Source organism: Myotis daubentonii, chromosome 8 (assembly GCF_963259705.1).
Source record: "Myotis daubentonii chromosome 8, mMyoDau2.1, whole genome shotgun sequence".
NCBI lineage: Eukaryota > Metazoa > Chordata > Mammalia > Chiroptera > Vespertilionidae > Myotis > Myotis daubentonii.
This window is the reverse complement of record NC_081847.1, coordinates 11,031,274-11,050,660: the sequence shown is the minus strand read 5'-3', so window position 1 is coordinate 11,050,660 and position 19,387 is coordinate 11,031,274.

Below are 19,387 nucleotides of genomic sequence, written 5' to 3'. Positions count from 1 at the left end.
TTGAGAATTTCATATGGACTGTCAGCCTTTGCTCTGTCAAGTTACGGCGCTGCTAGCATTTTGTAAGATACCCTTTTTTTTGGTCTGCTCATTAACATTTACAGTTTTTGCAGCATGCTTAGTTTTTTTTCTTTTGTTTGCTAAATATTACATGTTTTATCATTCTGTAGCACTAAGTGATTTCTGCATGACAAACAGCTGTGTAAGCTCAGTGACATACACATAAGCATGTATTGCTCTTGCCTGAGGGTGGTCCGCTAAATGGCCTACGGATGATTACATATCCTGGTGTCAGCGGGGGGCTCCTGGGTGATGGGTGACTTCTCTCCTCTGGCAGGCCAGCCTGGGCACATTTTCATGACAGTGGCAAAGGCCAAGCAGGACATGCTGGAGCCTTGAGGCCTAGACTCAGAGCAGGCACAGCATCATTTCTACTGGATTCTATCGGGCAAATCAAGTCACAAGGTCAACCCAGATATGAAGGACTCTACCTATTTTAAAAATATATTTTTATGGATTTCAGAGAGGAAGGGAGAGGGAGAGAGGGATAGAATCATTGATCGGCTGCCTCCTGCACGCCCTACGCTAGGGATTGAGCCCAAAACCTGGGTTTGTGCCCTTGACCAGAATCAAACCCGGGACCCTTCAGTCTGCAGGCTGACGCTGTATCCACTGAGCCAAACCGGCTAGGGCTCTACCTTCTTTGCAAGAAAAACTGACAGGCAATCTGGCACAGAGTATAGATACGGGGACAGAGAAGAATTGGCACCCTTAACTCAACCCACTGTATAATGTATTCATCCCGGCCATCATGCTATGAGGTAGGAACCAGAGACTCTGCGCTCTTTACTGCTGGGCCAGACAGTTTGATCATAATGAACACGAAACCTGTAGCTCATTCGCTCAGCTTTTTGAAGATAAAACACCACCAAGCGGAAGTGAGTGCCGTAAATTTTAGTTCCCAAACGAAGATGCACAATTACTGTGGAATGAATTGTTAACCTGGAGCTCCCACTCGGCGGAGTTAACAGGAGCGTGAGACTGGGTTCTTTCTGAAGGTCCCCTCCTGTGGTGGCCATTGCTTGTGGCTGCCGAGCATCTGCGTTCCCCTCTCCCGTCTGAGGAACCCTCGCGTGTCCAAGGCAGACTCGCCTCCCACGACTGCACGGAGACACCAGATGTGAGCCTCCTCTGCGGCGCCAGGTTCTGACGTGGCAGGAAGCTTGTGGCAGGAAAGGGCAGGGGTCATTCATCTCCAGGCAGCGGCAGGCGTCGCCCTGACCTCACTGTCCCATGTCCCGCACTGATGGCCTAGGCCAGTGGTCGGCAAACTCATTAGTCAACAGAGCCAAGTATCAACAGTACAACGATTGAAATTTCTTTTGAGAGCCCAATTTTTTAAACTTAAACTATATAGGTAGGCACATTGTTATTAACTTAATTAGGGTGCTCCTAAGGCTTAGGAAGAGCCACACTCAAGGGGCCAAAGAGCTGCATGTGGCTTGCGAGCCGCAGTTTGCCGACCATGGGCCTAGAGGCCTCCGGTGTGAACAGCAGTGTCTGCTCAGCACTGGACTGGCTGTGGGACCAGCATTATAGCTCAAATACAGGCATTGTTCTAACTGCAAAGCCTCCAGGCCTGGTTCTGTAGAGCTTCTGGGAGATTCTGTGAGCTACAGAGAATCCTCTTATACTTCCCACCCTCCCCACCACACACACACACTTAAATTAATTAGAATTAGTTTCTGTTGCTTGCAATCATGAGCCCTGATCCTTCCTGGTTTGTACCTGAGTTTTGGGGCTTTGCACTACGTCCCAGCCTCAGAGGTGGGTCCCTCATCTACTTACTGGTTTTCAACAACACAGGTTCCTGCAGGCATGCCCGCCCACTGCCCAATTTGCCCAACAAGACCAGCAGCTGTCTGCTACCTCTCTGCCATATTTGGCATGAGGAGAATTAGGGGGGTATGCTTATGGCCCCACCTGCCTAGACTTGCTGTGCGAAGATCCCTTTTTTTGGGAGGACTCTTGCCTCTCTAGTGGGCTGCGGGGGAGGGAAGCACAGGCCTCCCAGCTCTCTGAGTCTCCAGACCCCCTTCCTTTCCTCTGTTGCTTAAGTTCATCTTCTCCGCGCTGGCAGGATTCTCTTAGTCTAGAGTCTCCTCCTTTTGTCCAATACACTTTGAGTTAGTTTGTAAGCCTCCTCTTTCTCTCTTTTAAAAGTCACATTTGTTCATCCCAGGATTTTGGAAAAAAATTACTCCGAACACTTGAGAATAACATGTGCTCTTCCCTGAGCTACCAAATGCAGATCTGACTCCTTGACTAAAAGTGAGGAAGAGCCGTGGCTGGTGGCTCCATTGGGTGGAACATTGTCCCGTGCACCAAAGGGCTGAGGGTTCGATTCCCAGGCAGGGCACACACCCGGGTTGCAGGTTTGATCCCTGGTCAGGGTGCCTGCGGGAGGCAGCAGGCTGATGATTCTCGCCCACGGTGATGTTTTCCTTTCTCTCCTTTCCCCTCCCCTCCTCTTTCTAAAATCAATGAAATTAAAAAAAAAAAAAAAGTGAAGAAGAGGAGGGAAGTGCTGGGAGAAACTCTCTGCTCTCTTGCAGTGTGAGCCTAAACCTTCCTGGCAGAATTGGTTTCCAAAATGCAAAGCATCGTTTTGGTCTCTTTTTTCAATTTCACCTCCTGATATTTCTTCCTTCTCCTGCTCCATGGAACCTATGTCACTGTGGAACCAAACCAGCTAACGTGTCTCCATATCTCCTTGCTTTCATATCTCTCTTCACAGTCATTTTCTCTGCCAGAAAGGCCCCCTGCTTCCAAGCCCTTAGGACCATCGCCCAACTTCCCTTCAAGAAGAAATGGAGAGAGGAAATCCCATTGACAGGCGTACGTACTATTTGGATACGTGTTTCCAGGAATAGTTTGGCCATTTGGGGAACATGTAATTAGACCAGCGATTTCAAACTTTTTTTTTTTTAGTCTCATGGCACATATACATAAACTACTAAATTCTACGGCACACCAAAAATGTATTTTATTTTTGGCCGATCTGACAAAAACATGTATAATTTTGATACATTCACGGGAATGGCTGTTGTCATGTTTTAAATGGGAAATCTAAGGGAAAAGAGGTTGGCACCCCTGACAAAATAGTCATGTATTGCATGTTTTAAACATTCTTGCGTCACACTGGGTGAAAATCGCTGCTGTAGAGAAAGTCCTTGTCTTCTGGATGCTTATGCTTCGGTGGAATAACTGATTGAAAACTCGAGTTTCTGGGACTGTGAGGTAGAACTATGCTGCTCTTCTCCATGGAGAAGACACATTTCCTGAGCCCATTCCCCCCGGGAACTCTGAGTTCTGGTCAACCTCATTTGTTGACTGATTGAATAATGTACAGGGATGGGTGAAGAGGAGAAGATTTCAAGTGCCCAGGAATAAATGGAATGGTAATTTTAATGTCATTTTAAATTAAAGTGGGCTAGAATTACCCATGGTGATTTTTTTTTCTTTTTCGCTCTCATCTAGACATGGTAATTTTCAAGGATGTCTTTATTCTTTCAAGGACATTTATTGAGAACTTCCCATGTGTAAGACATTATGCTAAGCAGTGGCTTTATGTATGTAATAGAACATGAAATAAGTTAGGAATAATGGGGTGTAAACATGAAGCAATTTTATCTGATCTACCACTACCACTTACAACTTTATTAAACTGGGAAGGCTTCTTTCCTGCCTCAGATGATTATTTTATCACTAATTTTAATAGAAATTTCTACAGTTACTTTAAGTTACTAACTGCAATCTTAGTTCAGAGATTAAATGCTTTGTGCTGTATAATAAGCCAACCTCTGAACTTGACTTAAAATGAAATCTTCTCCTTCCCCGAGACATGGTCTGCAGGGAAGCCTACATCCAACAAATAGGGCCATAGACGCCTTCTTTCTTCCCTCCCTCCAAGTCTACACGTGTGTTCAAAGGCGTTTCTGACCTCTCTTGTTCAGAGAAGGGGATGGAGGAGAGGTTGGGAGGAGAGGAAAGGGCCTGCTTTGTGAGATGGCTCCGTAGCCTCCGGACCTCGCAGATGTGTAAGCTGACTCTTCTCCCTCTGGGCATCGCCGTGAGTTGTTGGAGATTCCTCTCCCATAGAGAAACTTGCATGAGAACATTTCTGTTTTTCTTCCGTTATATCTTACTTGGGGGCCAAGGATTTTCCTTGACATCCTCCCCCTACTCCAGCTATCCAGGCCCCCACTCTTTGCTCACAGTATTGGTAGGTATCTCGGATTACTGGATGGCACTATCTACATGGGGACATGTTGGCCTCTTACACTCTGCTCTGTGGTTCTGGAGACAACATCCAGTGGGTACTCAATTCCCTCCTGCAGTTTCAGGATTGAAGGCTCTCCACTTTTCCAGTCTGAGTCACCTGCGTGTCCCTCCTCCTTCCCACAGCCCAAGCCTGACCCATAACTGTTGGGAGCTGAAAACTTGCTCTATAACCGTGCGTCCAGATTTTTCTGTCTCATAGTTGGTCTTGTGGCATCCTTGAGTCTTTGCCTTTGGTTTGGGAGAACTGTTCCTTGGAATACCAGTGAGAGGACAGTGAGTGAGGGAGCTGAGTAGAAACAACACAGAATCATAGTTCAAGATCTGCTCCTGACGGAAATCTTGACTAAACGGTCATCGATAGTTTTTCAAAGAGGTGTTATTTTAGCTGGTATTAAAGGATAAGTTTGTCTCTGAGGTAAAGTAAAAAAACCTCAAACAGCAGCAACAACAACAAAAACAACAACAAAGGATGTCCTTGGTAGAAGGAATAGGGCACCAAAGAGGAGACATCTGAAAGTACCTGAAATATCAGTGAAAATGGCTTCAGCTTTAGAAAGTGTGGTTGAGAAGATCCTTAGTGAGGAAGAGCTTGTGGTGTTAAGCTCAGGAGCTGGCCTTTACACAGCAGTTCGTGCCTTTCTGGATGTTGTAAAGAGGGAAGTGATGTGTTCTAGAAAGGCAATGACACCTAGGAAAAAACTAACAAGAGATGTGTAGCATATCTATAGAGAAAATTACAAAGCATTAGTGAAGGAAATAAATCAGGTGCTTTAAAAATAGACAACTCTACCATCTAAAGCCTGTGGCTGTGCATTTCAATATTTGTGGTATTTGTTGGTCTGATTTTCTTGTCTGTTTTTTCTCTTGATTGCCTTTCTGCTAGATGTGGAATGGAGAGGAAGTTAAAAGATTTCTTCCTCCCTCTACAGCTATTCATCAGTGAGTAGCTGGAAAAGTTAAACAAAATGAAACAAAATCACTTGGGATGTGGAAATAAGTGGGGGGGGGGGGAAAGGAAAGTTGTCAAAAAATAAATGTATTTGTGTATTTATTTGTAGTAAATAAATGAATGAATAAATAACTAGTACATATGGTGGTGTTGGTATACACCTGGAAAAACTGGAGGAATACACACCTCCAACTATATACAATCATGGGCCATTTAACAATGTGGATACGTTCTGAGAAATGTGTGGTTAGGCAATTTTGTCATTGTGCAAACAACACAGAGAGTACTTACACAAACCTAGATGCTATAGCCTACTACTGTAGTTGTATGTGCTACACTTTAAAAAATTCTATTTTTACATTACAGTTTACATTCAACATTATTTTGTATTAATTTCAGGTATACAGCATAATGGTTAGACAATCATATACTTTACAAAGTGTTCCCTTACCCCTGATATTTCAAGTACCCATCTGGCACCATACATAGGTATTACAATATTATCGACTACATTTTCTATGCTGTACTTTAGTATGTACTGTACTTTTATATGACTGGCAGCACAGTAGGTTGGTATATATCAGCATAACACAAACATGTGAGGATTGTGTTGTGTTACAACATTATGACTAGCTACCAGTAAGATGTTGCTAGGCGACAGGAATTTTTCAGCTCTAGTAAAATGTTAAGGGACTGCTGTGGTATATGTGGTCTGCCGTTGACTAAAATGTTATTATGGCTGTATTATATGTTATATAATATGTATTAGTGTTTTGGTGCATTTTTAAATATTATAATCTTTAATGTTTAATAACAATGAGTATGTACTACTTTTGGACCCTCCCCCCCATATATCTTTTTTTTTAAATCTACCTATGAAGATGTCACACTTAAAATAATATCCAAAGTCCTTAGCAGGGCTCTTACTATTTCTCACCTAATTTCCTTCCTCTCTTCTGCTTGTTCACTTCCCTGCAATGCAGTGGCCTTCTCGCTCCTTGATCATGCCAAGCACATTTCCACGTCACAGTCTTCACGTTTGCTTTTCTCTCTGCCCCCAGGTGCCTGCCTGGGTTCCTTCTCCACCTCAATTAGGTCTTGCTCAAATGTCATGACTTCAGAAACCCCTTCCCGAAAGTCCCCACTTCTTAACCTGCTTTATATGTCTTCATAGCGCTTACCCACACATTATAGCGTGTCTGTTTACTATCTACCTATATACCACCTGTCTCACTCTATCAGCTTAACCTCTCTGAAGAGACTGTCTAAGATAGTCTCCGACACATGGTAGGAACTCAATATCTGTTGATGAATAAGTAGATATATAGAATAGAAATCATCTGCTTGTAAACAGGCAGAAATTTTACTTTTGAGTAGTAAAGGTTGTGTTGTAGAAATTATTTGGGATTATGTAGCTCCAATTTAGTACAGCTAAAAAATTGTTAGTCACTTTTGACACATTTCTTCCCACAGGACGAATTTCAACCTCAGAACAATTGAAATCTGGGGATGGATCATTATTGGTTTTGAAGATTATTCTGTGCACTGTGGGATGTCTAACACTATTCCTGACCTCTACCCAGTAGATGCCAGTAACATCCTCCCTGCCCACCCCCACCAGGTGTGACAACCATAAATATCTCCAGATGCTGCCAGATGTCCTCTGGGAGTCAACACCTTTCCCCTCCCCCACTTGAGACTCACAGCTACAGGATAAATTTAGACTCAAATACTTCTTCATCTTTCTAAAAATACATACAGCACCATATTGAGGAAACAGTAAAATTTTAGCTACTGCTATGCTATTAGGAGGGAATGAGCTGAAAATTTCATCATGGATTCTTATATTCTAATGAGAGCTACTCAGGTCTGAGCACCTCTCTATATTTTGGTTTTCTTGTTTAGTATAAATGCAATCCAATTTAATCTTCATATAAACACATCCATTGCATATTAAAATCAACATATAAACATCAGGCTGAATGCTTTCTTGACGAAGCAAACTAAAAAAAAATTCATGTATATTAATATCACAGATAAGCCAATTATTATATGGAGTAGTAAATAAAAAAACAAAATGATTAATCTAAGGCTGGGAGCATCATAAAGCAAAATATGCGATATTAAGATTAGCCTGCTCTAGGAACAATATTACGAATCCTTGCATTTTACATGTAATTTGTTTAAAATTAATTTCCCAGTGCGCTAGCTTATTTTTGTTTCACCTAGACCTACGCTAATAAGTTTTATGAAACATTGATATTACTTAAAATCACAATACAGAGAAGAAACCATTTCTCTGCTCTTAATTGAGGCAAACCACACTGGGGATCCCCACAGCTCCCAAGGCTCCGAGGACCTCCAGGTACACTGGGTTCTAGTGTATTTGTGGCTGGCCTGGTTTATTAGACAACCAACATTTTTGATGACCTAATAACACAATGATAACCTTTATAATAACAACAGTATAACTTTTGAGAACTTATTATGTCTGATTATTCAATTCAATCCTTACAACTACCTGGACTTTTGGTATTATTATTAACCCCATATTATTGAAGGGGAAACTGAGAAGCTAAGCTGCCCAAGGTCACACACCATTAGTAAGGGATGGAGGTGGCTTTCAAACTCAATCCTATTAGACTCCCCAAACTCATGTTCTTAACCATTTTACCACTAATTAGCAGACTATTATGTTCTCTGAATTGCTATTGTTTGTATTAAATAGACTTTCTACGTTGATAAATTGTCAGTTTGTATATCCTCATTCATAATATGCCTGTTCGCAAGATCAAGTGGACTGTAGCAGAGAAAAATGTGCCATGGATAAATCAAAATACGTAAGGTGAGCTTAGGGAAAATGGCCAGACTGTCCAGTGAGAAGGCTGTTGGAATATTCTAGACAAGAGAAGATGCCAGCTGGATGAAGGTAATGGTACAAGGCAAGGAGAGAAGATGGAATGAGAAAGAGTGAGAAGCGAAGACTGGTGCCCAACTGGGGGAGCTGTGGTCCTGGGAGGCGTGCGCCCTGGGAAGAGGGGGTGTGGTGGGAGATGGTGGGTCCTTCCTCCCCTTGTTCGTGTGCAGTGCCTGTGGGATCATGAGTGAGTGTGTTCACCCGGCAGTTGGCTCCGCGGGTCACCTTTCCCCTTGAACTGTAGATGCTTCCACACATTTTATTCTTCTTTACCAAAGTGGGCACTCTTTGAGGGCCGTGTCCACGGTTTGTTCACCTCTGCCTCCTCAGGATGCATGTTACATTCTAGCATTTCAATAAGTGGGCAGACATCCGATCCAGATCGACCCTGGTCTTGCCCTTGCTCTTCCTGGGCTGTGTCTTGTGTTTTCCATTTACAATCTTCCATGTATTTTGTTTCCCCCATTGTGTTCCAAGCCACATCTCTGCATATCTTCCTCTTTCTTAGCCTTCTAGATCCATTCAACGTTCACTTCCTCAAGGAAAAATCCTCTGAGCTTCTGAGAGCCTTCTGTGCACTTGATGTCATAGTTTTCTCCTTTTAGCCATTGAAGCATCTTATTTGTAGCCTTTTTGCAACCCACTGTAATTTTCCTTTCATACTGCTTTGTATTTTAAAAGCCTCTCCTGGTGCCTGGAACATACTAGGCCTGCAACACCTGTTACCTATCTTTATTACCGGCTTGTATCACATATGTGTGCCAGGCACACATTCAAATGCCTACAGGGTCCGGCCAAAAGGGGCCTTGAGCAAGTCAATTAACCTCTTTAAACCCCAGTTTCCTCATCTGGGAAACTAGATCATAATAATTCCTACTTCATAGAGTATACATACAGATTACATTAATTTAAATATGTGAAAGGTTTAGCAAATTGACACATAAGTATTCGCTGTTATTTTTAGAGAGACCTGCTCGCTAAGTGAACCAAGTGAGCTGAAATGGAGAACATTTATTTTCTTGAAGCACATGAATTGCTTGGTCTGACTTTAATATTCAGACTTTTTTAAAAAATATATATATTTTATTGATTTTTTTTACAGAGAGGAAGGGAGAGAGATAGAGAGTTAGAAACATCAATGAGAGAGAAACATTGATCAGCTGCCTCCTGCACACTCCCCACTGGGCATGTGCCCACAACCAAGATACATGCCCTTGACCAGAATCGAACCTGGGACCCTTCAGTCCACAGGCCAACGCTCTATCTACTGAGCCAAACCGGTTAGGGCAATCTTCAGACTTTTGATGGGGATATGGATACAAGGAATATTACATAGGTTTCTTAGATTCCCTATAAGAAATACAGTAACACAAGCTTCCACATCAGAGGACATTAGGGAGGGGTGGAGACTGGGGAGAAACAGAGCTGGCACTGCCTAATGGGAGCGGCCACTCCTCAGGGCAATCATTGTCATGTGGGGACACAGGCCTGATGGCAGCAGATGGTCAGGTTTTTAAAGAGAAGCTAGAAACCTGAAACTTTACATGCAGCTCCTAAGTTTTAAATGCTGTCAGCTAACTAACAAATAAAATTTAATGTCCTCTGTCGTGCCACAAAGTGAAGGTAAAACCAAACTGTCCGCAGCCCAGCTTGGGCCCCAGCCCACCAGTTTGCAACCTCTGCTTTACCTTACAACTCCCGTAAAGGGTTGAACCTTGGCCTGTTCACACTGGACAGGCAAAGAGATGTGAACTGAATTGAGTTTTGGTCAAAGAACTCTGGCATACTTTCCATATATAAAACCAGGCTTCTGATTTTAAAAAAATCAAAAAAAAAAATCCAAAGGCTATTTCCCATTGTGCCATTTTTTTGCTCTCTGTGTGCACATGGGTGTAACCTGCCCTACATGCAGAGAAGCCATAAACTAGGTCATTTCCGTGGGCAGGGAAATTCTCTGAAACAAAAGCAGCAAAAATCCGAAATCGGTTTCCCTGTAAGAATACCATCCGCTGCTTCATTTTCCTCAGGACGACGCTGACCTCTGTAAGGAACGGAGTGGCGTGTTTTTATGTTCCCCCTTCCCTCTGGATGTTTTTTCTTTTCTTTTCATTTTATAGGATTTAATAAATGGGTGAAGGAACAAATGAGAAAGAAAAATGCTCCTGAGCCCCGGGGCCTCTGTGGGTGTGTACACAGATATTGCAGCCCTGTCCTCAGCTTGAATCGTTTGCTTCACGATTTGACTTTATAATTTGAACTCTGTGCTTATGACCGAATTTAGCTTGAGTATGCGTGTGTGTCTGTCACTGAGTTCCAGCAAATGGCAGGCTCAGAGCACCAAAAGCCGAGTTACCCATTTCATGTGGTTTCCGCCCGTTGGTGTACCTGTCCGCCACTCTGCTCCGCGGGGATCCGTGCGGGAGGGCATCGCCCGTCTTTGTTTCTCCGTCCTCCTTGTTTACCCGGGGCAGGCCTCCCCTGTCTCCACTTGCCCTCTCTCCCGTCTGCAAATGTTCACGGTGCAGATATTCCCTTTATTATTCCCTCTAAACTTTCTTTGTTCCCATCTCTGTCTTTTATGATTTCTACTGTGTCATCAGAAACTGACGGCCGGAGCCTGCCAATTAGCCTTTGTCAGTGCCAGCCGCGCCTGCCAAGCGGAGGGAGCCGGGCTGGGCGGACGGCCCCTATTCCGTATGCAGCGCCGTGTCCCCACGTAGAGATATGCCACGACTGACAAAGGAGCAGTAGATGGGCTCAGAATAGCTGCTGACAAACTTGTGTGTGTGTGTGTGTGTGTGTGTGTGTGTGTGTGTGTGTGTGTGTGTGTGGTGGCGGGGCTGGGGTGGGCCGGCCAGGGCAGGACAGGGAACTAGGTCCTAAACGCCAGAGAGCAAAGGTAACTTGCAAGGTGACTTTCAACTCTATACCAACCTGTCCATGGTTCTGCAATGGTTTCCAGCATGGATACTGCCCACCTGTGTTGGTGAGTGAAAATGGGGTGCGGGGGGGGGGGGAGCACAGAGATAGGAATGACCCACATTTTTTTGCTTCTAGATTTCATCTGCTCAGCTCTTCCCCATCAAGCACCCGCCTCCCTAATAAATGTTTCTGATACCATCAGGGTGAGACAAGTGAGGCACTCGCCTTGGGCGCAGAATTTAAGGGTGCACCCAAAGCTCCATGATCAAGAAGACTATTAATAGAGTATTAAAAAAACACACAACAAAATTCATGTACAAAAATCCCTGGGGAACAAAATACCAAAATTCTAAATGAAGACGGGGTCATTACAACTGGTCTTTTCTTATGCCCCAGGCTCCAAGATGGCTTGGCACGGTGCTATGACTGATCCTGTCTTTAAAATTTTGATATTTTGTTCCTTGTGGAGTTTTGATTCGAATAAGATTGCTTTCATGTATCATTTATGTTGATACCCGAGTGCATTAGCAGCCCTTCAATTCTGCCCCTGGCCCCAGCCCCAAGCATTACTCACATGGACTCACATGGAATTTTGCTCCCATCTGTGGCCTCCCTCTGCCTCTCATGCACTCAGCGGGCCCTGTGAGGGCTGCTGGACAGGCACTGGGTACAACTTCTCACTGGGCAAATCCATTCTGTGGAGGGGAGTGCTGAGAAATTGGGACCCCAAGATGCCAAGGTGTGATGAATATATATATATATATATTATAGCAGAGCCCACTATAATACTCTTGGATAAAGGGGCCCAGGCAGTCGCTGGTACCCCCATGGTGTACAGAGTACTTGTGTCTCAGCATCTTCAGTTTGCACATGCATTTTCTCAGTTCTCCTTCAGACTTGAGAATAAGTGTTTAGGCCGGGAGACAAACCCCAGGACTCCAAACCATGCTCTATTCAGAATTATTCCTTCGACTAGACAACAAAGGCTTTGTACCAGGTCAGCCCCACTGTATGTTTGAATCCTCTGCCACTGCGATGAGCTCTGTTCCAGGATCTGCTTCAGGCATTGCCACCTGTATCCTGGACAGACTCATCGCCTGCATCACTTTCATCATTCTTGGTTCACATTTATTGAGTGCAAAGCATGCCAATTCCCATTTGATTCTCACAATAGCCCCATATGGTGGGGACAATGATTATCTGCCTTCATCCAATGAGGAAGACAAGAACCCGAGGCATAAATTCCCTGGCACACTCTTGCTCATAAGAAGCGGGGCTTGGATTTGAACCCATATCTGTCTCATTCTAGATTTTGAGCTCTTAACCACTTCCCAGTCTTGCATTTGCCTTGCAGGCTTCTGTGGAGTCTCAAAAGCGAGGAAGCTTTCGCAGAACTTTATTTGCTCTACTTTGCATGATGAATTTTTTTTATTATTATTCTGCAAATGTAAAGTTATGTTATGAAAGTTTAAAGTAAACTTGAAATGTTTGCTTCAAACTGTGCTTCATCTAATCAGTTAGGGTTGTTGGCTGTAAGCAACAGAAACTAACTCTGGCTAAAACGGACAAAGCCTGGATTTATCAAGAGAATACTGGCCTCCTATAAAGTATTAGGAGAGTTAGAGACTCAGTCTTGGGAGCCACATAACAATCTGGTTCCAAGTCCCTCAGCCCTGTCCATTGAACTATTTACCTCTCTGTAGAGGTGTCTTCGTTGCGTACAGGCCCTAAATGAGGTGGATATAAGGGGGAGGAATTCCATAAGAGGTGACAAATCTCTCCAGTGACCATCTCAAATCGGAATGATAGCCCTTCCTCAAATTACAGAGTCTAATGACTCAGAGAGACTGAATGAATTGCCCAAGATTAACACAACCCTTTGAAAGAAATAATCCCACAATAATTCCCATTATACGGATGAGAAAGTTGAGAACCAGTGAGGTTAAGTAACTTGCCTAAGATTTCAGAGACAGTAAGTGATAAAAGCAGGATATAAATCAGACTCTCTGCCTCCAAAGACCAGGCTTCTAACCATCTGAAAAAAACACACAGAATTTTCTAAAAACAACAAATCTAAAAATACACCTATAAATTTTAGAAAGTTTAAAAATTCATTTAAATTTGCGTCAAAGTACATACCCTAGGCTGAGAGGTACATCATTTTGCTTTTGACACCAACCTCTTCCTTTAATTTTTACCGTGCTGCTTAAAAACACTCCCTATGAATCTATCACTTATGAGTTTTCTTTAAAAATGTTCATAACTACATATATTTACAAGCAGTATTACCTTTTGGGATTTGATTTCTAGAAGTTTACCATCTGCTAGGAAAGGGAATGGAGAGCTTTAAAAATGTTGCATAGAACATGCCAATTTCAGTGAATCTGTGAGTTTAGGACAATTATTAGCCATGGCTTTCTCAACCACCTGGGCATCCCAGGCCTCAGCCACCAGGTGTAGGGACAGAATGCCAGTCACTCACTTGCATGGCAGCCTCCACCTGTGCCATAACACAGCTCCTGCCAACCACCTTCTCTCTCAACCATATCTGAGAGTTTCCATGTGGTCTCCCACCTGTACAAACTATAGGGTCAGTATTCATCCATCCAGCTTCGTTGGTGGGAACAATCTCCATAAAGGGTTTAGATAACAGGATGTAGGATGAACCATAGACTCCATTTTCTCCTCCAGATCCCCTGTGTCTCTCATCTCTCCTCTCCAACTCCCGTCAGGGACCCGAGCAAAGCTGGGCCTTCGTATGTTTCTTCCCCTCGACATGTGCAGAGATTCTGTCTTATCTAGGTCTCTTCCAGAAGCAGAACTTGAGATAACAGTTTGTGTGCATGGCGTTTAGTTGGGAGGTGGTACCAGGAAATACAGAGAAAGGGATAAGGAGTGAGACAGGGAAGGAACGTTGCCTCATCAAGACAGTTACCACCATGAGTGACTGGAGTCTATGTTTCTGAGGACACTCTGGAAGCCAGTGTAGAAAGTGCAGTTGTTCCCCTTGAGAAGGGAGGGGATGTGGGTATTTATCCACCCACACCCGTCCTTCGGTTGAAGGCTGCTTCAGGAGTGTTAATTACTGGTACTTCTGATCTACCATGCCAATGGCCAACTGGTCTCCAGAGGCCAGAAAAATCCGTCAGGCAAAGAAATGCAGGTGCTGCTGGCATGGGATGTTGGCATCATTCCCTCAGTTGATAAGGACTTGACCCTGACAGTGATGGGTACAGATACCACCGGGTGTCCCACACCTCTTCCTTATCAGAGAGAGCTTTGAGTGTTTCTGTCCGACAAAGTTGTTGACTCAAAACTCCATATCACCCTTCTTCCTGTTTCAATGTCAAAAAAACACTGAAAGAAAACGTTAATGCAAATCTATGTTTTGCCAAGAGTAGAGATAGGATTTTGGGGGGTAACTATCTTGGGGCAAATATTTCAAATTAGTAAAGGGCATTTTCTCGTCTATCCCCTCCCTCCCAGCAGTAGATACTGCTAAGATTCATTCATCATGGTTTCTCTATTTCGATGTGACGATAAGAAGATTAAATCACACAGCTTTGGGAGTTTTGCCCATTTTTTCCTCTTGCTGCTACTATTACTTGTAATTCTATTTACTTTAATTAGAATTTAGTTTTTTATTGAACCTATTTTCTTTCTGTTGTATTTTTATAAGCTGCGTTCAGTAACTCATAGAGCTTCTAATAAACTAGAAATAATATTTTTTTTTGTTCCAGTCAAGATGCCGTGAGCCACCCAGGCTTGGATCTGGTGGGCTAGACTTAATTTTAAAGATCTGGCAAATGGATCATCCCAGCAAATGGGGCTAAATTTTATTCTTTGGAATTATCCCAGTCCTAATACCTAAACACTGAACTTTAAATTTATTTCTTTTTACAATTATTTTCATTGTTCTTTCCTTTCCGTACACCAGCTGCTGACACTACCAACAGCAATAGCAGCTGGTGTCAGATGGTGCGACACTGTTTCCAAGTGTCAGAGCGCCTACCCTGCCTCTTCTGGCTGTATTATCTGGGGTGAGTTGCCTTATCTCTCATCAGTTTCTTCATATATAAAGCACATGGGATAATTAAACCAGGTCATAGTTCCTTATATTTGTTAAACAGACTTAGAGCACATAAAATGCTTAGTCCCATGCCTATAACATTTGATCACTGTAAGCTTTTAATACAAAACACTGACACATACACACTTTACTGAAAAAAGGAGTGATATTGTTGACTTGTGAGTCTATATGTGCATCGGATCTTGAATTATCAAGTGACTGATTCATAGTTTGTGTGCGCATATATGCAACAGGAAGTTGATAAATGAATGTATATACATATAATATCTATGAGTCATGTTCTCATCTTTATGCCTGTGGTCTTAATTTTGAGATGTCAATTATATCACAGCTTAATGGGCGCACATGGCTGTGTGTCTGAATGACCTTTGGCCTTCTCGATCAATATTGACCTAATTGTCTCCGACTTGGTGTGCGAACGTCTGTGAACCTGCTCAAGGAAATGAAGTCATGGCCAGATGTGGAGAATGCAATGAGGTGGCTGCTCAGAACAGAGTCTCTTTCGCCCTGTGCGCCTTCACCTGCACTGGCCTCTGGCTCACCTTGGCAGGATGGGGAATGGCTCGCCTGCTTTCCTCCCAAGTGGTAGGAGGAAAAAACCCAACAAGAGCAGCTAAAAGTTCTTAGAACTCATCGTGTGGGAGCATTTCATTGCAAATTCCCTGGCTCCTCCCAGGAGTCCAAGCCTTTATTCCCGCCCTCCCCAGTTGACAGGTGAGATTGGCACAAGTCAACACCCAATCATGTTGGATAAATACATGGCATGGCCAGGGCTGCGGTCCCCAGAGTCGGCCAGCTCTAGAGTTTGCTATTGAAAAAATAAACTTCCATTTTGAAACAATTTTAGATTTACCCAAACATTGCAGCGATAGGTCATGGGAGCCCACCCCCTCAGCACTGCATTTTATTGTCTCATAAGATCTAAGATTTTACCAAATCATCAACTTTATCACCAGCCCATCTAGCTTCCTAGGTGCAGAGCTCAACTTAATTGGAGGCTCTGATTATCTACAGTCAAGAGAATATAATGCAAATTTTAGTTTTCACTCAACGATTGTTTTCTATGTGCCTTCGGTCAGTTAGGCACCAGGGTTACAGTGGTGAGCAAAGCAGTCCTGCTCCTTGTCCTTTGCAGAAATGGATATTGCACACACGCACACATGCACATGCGCACACACGTGTACACACGGTCAGCAGAGTATACGTTTATAAGAAACAAATGATAAAGAGCATTCAGGCATGGAAGCTGACCTGGTTGTGAGGCGTGGAGAAAGGTGAGCTGGGCAGCAGCATTTACCTCAGGAGGTGATGACTGAGCTGGTCCTTGAAGGGCGGGTGGGAATTCAATGTAAAAAGATGGGAGAGGAGGGCGTCCGGGCAGACAGAACATGTACACAGTTTCTGGTGTCTGCCATCAGCTTTCCCTTAATGAGTTTCTGGCTCCGAGAGGTGGGAAAAAACTTCGTTTCTTAGAGTGCCTGTGCAGGTCCGTTTACATTCCTCCACCCCCTTTTAGGTTTCTCTCCCGCTGTGATTTTGAACTTGGCCCACTCACTCCTCCCCAGATTTAACCAGCTGGTACTGAATCGGAGCCCTGGACATGCTCCTATAACGTCATGCAAACACTATTTTAATTATTTTCCTAGAGACAGCAATCTGCTCTACTACATTACTCCTTGAGGAATAAATTTTGTTTTATATCTCCAAATAATGAGGAGATAGCATTTATTGAGCTCTTACTATGCATCAGGCACTTGGCTAAACCTTTTCATGCAATATATGAATTATTCCTCAGGACAAACCTGTGCAATATTCGCTCCCTATCATCCGTTTAGCAAACTTTGGGGTGTGAACACACAATACAATACACAGATGATGTATTATAAAATTGTATACCTGAAACCCATAATTTTATTAACCAGTCACTCCAAAAAATTCAATAAAAAGCAAAACAAACAAACATGTATTGGGCGCCAGCCACAGTGTCAGACACTGTTCTAAATTAGAGTCCGCAAACTAGGGCCTAAAGTCTGGCCCTCTGCCTGTTTATGTAAATAAAGTTTTATTGGAACACAGTCATGCTCATTCATTTATATATTGTCTTTCATTCTATAGTGACATGGTTGAGTAGTTGCAACAGAGACAGTGTGGCCCACACAGTATAAATATTTACTATCTGGTCTTTCATAGAAAAAGTTTGCCAACCTCTGTTCTCGATACTAGCGACAGGGTGCTGAAAATACTAGACAAAAAGTCTTTGCCCTCTGCGACCTTACATAGCACTACCTGCTAACATAGCAGCAGAGATAGCTAACTGTTCAACAAAACTCCTGGGAAATAACTGTAAGCATTCCCCAGCTTCTCCTGCAGTGAGGTGTGGCCATATGACAATTCTAGACAATAGAATGTGAGTAGAAGTAATTTGGGTCACTCCCAGGCCTGGCCCATAAAAATCGCCTATATGTGATCTCCCATGGTTCTTCCTCTGGGATGGCGATGACCATCTCTTAAAGATGGAGCAATCTATTATCCTGGCCCTGAATGACAGCATGGAGCTGAGATCTTTCCTCTCCCAACCACCGACACGCCATTCTGGAACCACGAAGGACTGTTGCATCAGCAAGAAATAAATTATGCTTGAGTCTTAAAAAATTTTTTTGTATTGATTTCAGAGAGGAAGGGAGAGGGAGAGAGAGATAGACACATCAGTGATGAGAGGGAATTACTGATTGGCTGCCTCCAGCACAACCCACACTGAGGACTGAGCATACAACCTGGGCATGTGCCTTGAATGTAACCGAACCTAGACCTCCTGGTTCATAGGTTGATGCTCAACCACTGAGCCATGCCAACTGGGCTGCTTGAGCCATTTTATATTTTTGAGTCAATTTGTACTATCATCCAGAATTGCTCTAACTAATTTGGTCCTATTATCCCCTTTTTACAGTTATTGTCCCCATTTTAACATGCTTTGACTAAGGTATGGTCACTCTTATCTAAAGACCTTGGTGATAGGGAGTCAGGGTGTTCCATGATGTCAACCATGATCTAGGTTCCTTCTCTCTGGTTGTGCCATCTCCTGGAATGGTTGTGCCATCTCCTTGACACCATCACATCTGGTTATTACTGCCACCTGCAGGAAGAGGTGCACAGTTTGTATTTAACTTCCGTCCACATCCTCTTGGCGGATGGGGAGTCCTAGGCCACAATAGGCTAAAAAGGAGACGGGGAAACATATTCTCCAGTTGGGTGACCGTGGGCCCATCTGACAAACCTGAATATTTGTTGTTAACAGGATAAAAGGGAGACTGGCTGCTGGAAATGGCTTACTATCTTTTGTTTACACAGTGATTACTCAGAACTTCGATGGTTACTCAGAACTTACAGCCAGGAGTAAATTAAGTTACCATGTTTGTAAGAAGCAACTTACAAACATATCCACTTTATTTTATTTTATTTTTTTAAAATATATTTTATTGATTTTTTACAGAGAGGAAGGGAGTGAGATAGAGAGTTAGAAACATCGATGAGAGAGAAACATCGATCAGCTGCCTCCTGCACATCTCCTACTGGGGATATGCCCGCAACCCAGGTACATGCCCTTGACCGGAATCGAACCTGGGACCTTTCAGTCCGCAGGCCGATGCTCTATCCACTGAGCCAAACCGGTTTCGGCATATCCACTTAATTTTATTAAGGAAAGGAATTATATTTAATTTGAAGGTATAATATGAGCGGCTCACAGTTACTGAGTGTATTACGAGTTAGAATCTGGGTTAAAGGTTTATATGTATGAACTCATTGATGCCTCACCACTGTAAGTGAAGTGTGCTGTCACTCCCATTTAATGGATGAGGAAACGGACGCTGAGGGAGCTTAAATGATTTGTGTGAAGCCTAAAAGTTAGGGAGACACAGACTCAGGATTCAACCCTCGATTGCCGGGTTCTAGGTCTGCTCGTTTGACACCATGCCTTCTACTGCTTCATCCATGAAAAGGGGATAAAAATCCCCACCTTAGCGGGAACTGTATGAAATGCCCACCTGGAGGAGGACACACAACAGCTTATTCACTTATTTAAATTTAAAAGTAGAAGTTGACCCAATTTCAGTGTCTGCAGTTGTCTTTCAATGTTTAAAAGCAATTCTAAGAGAGCCTGTAAAGC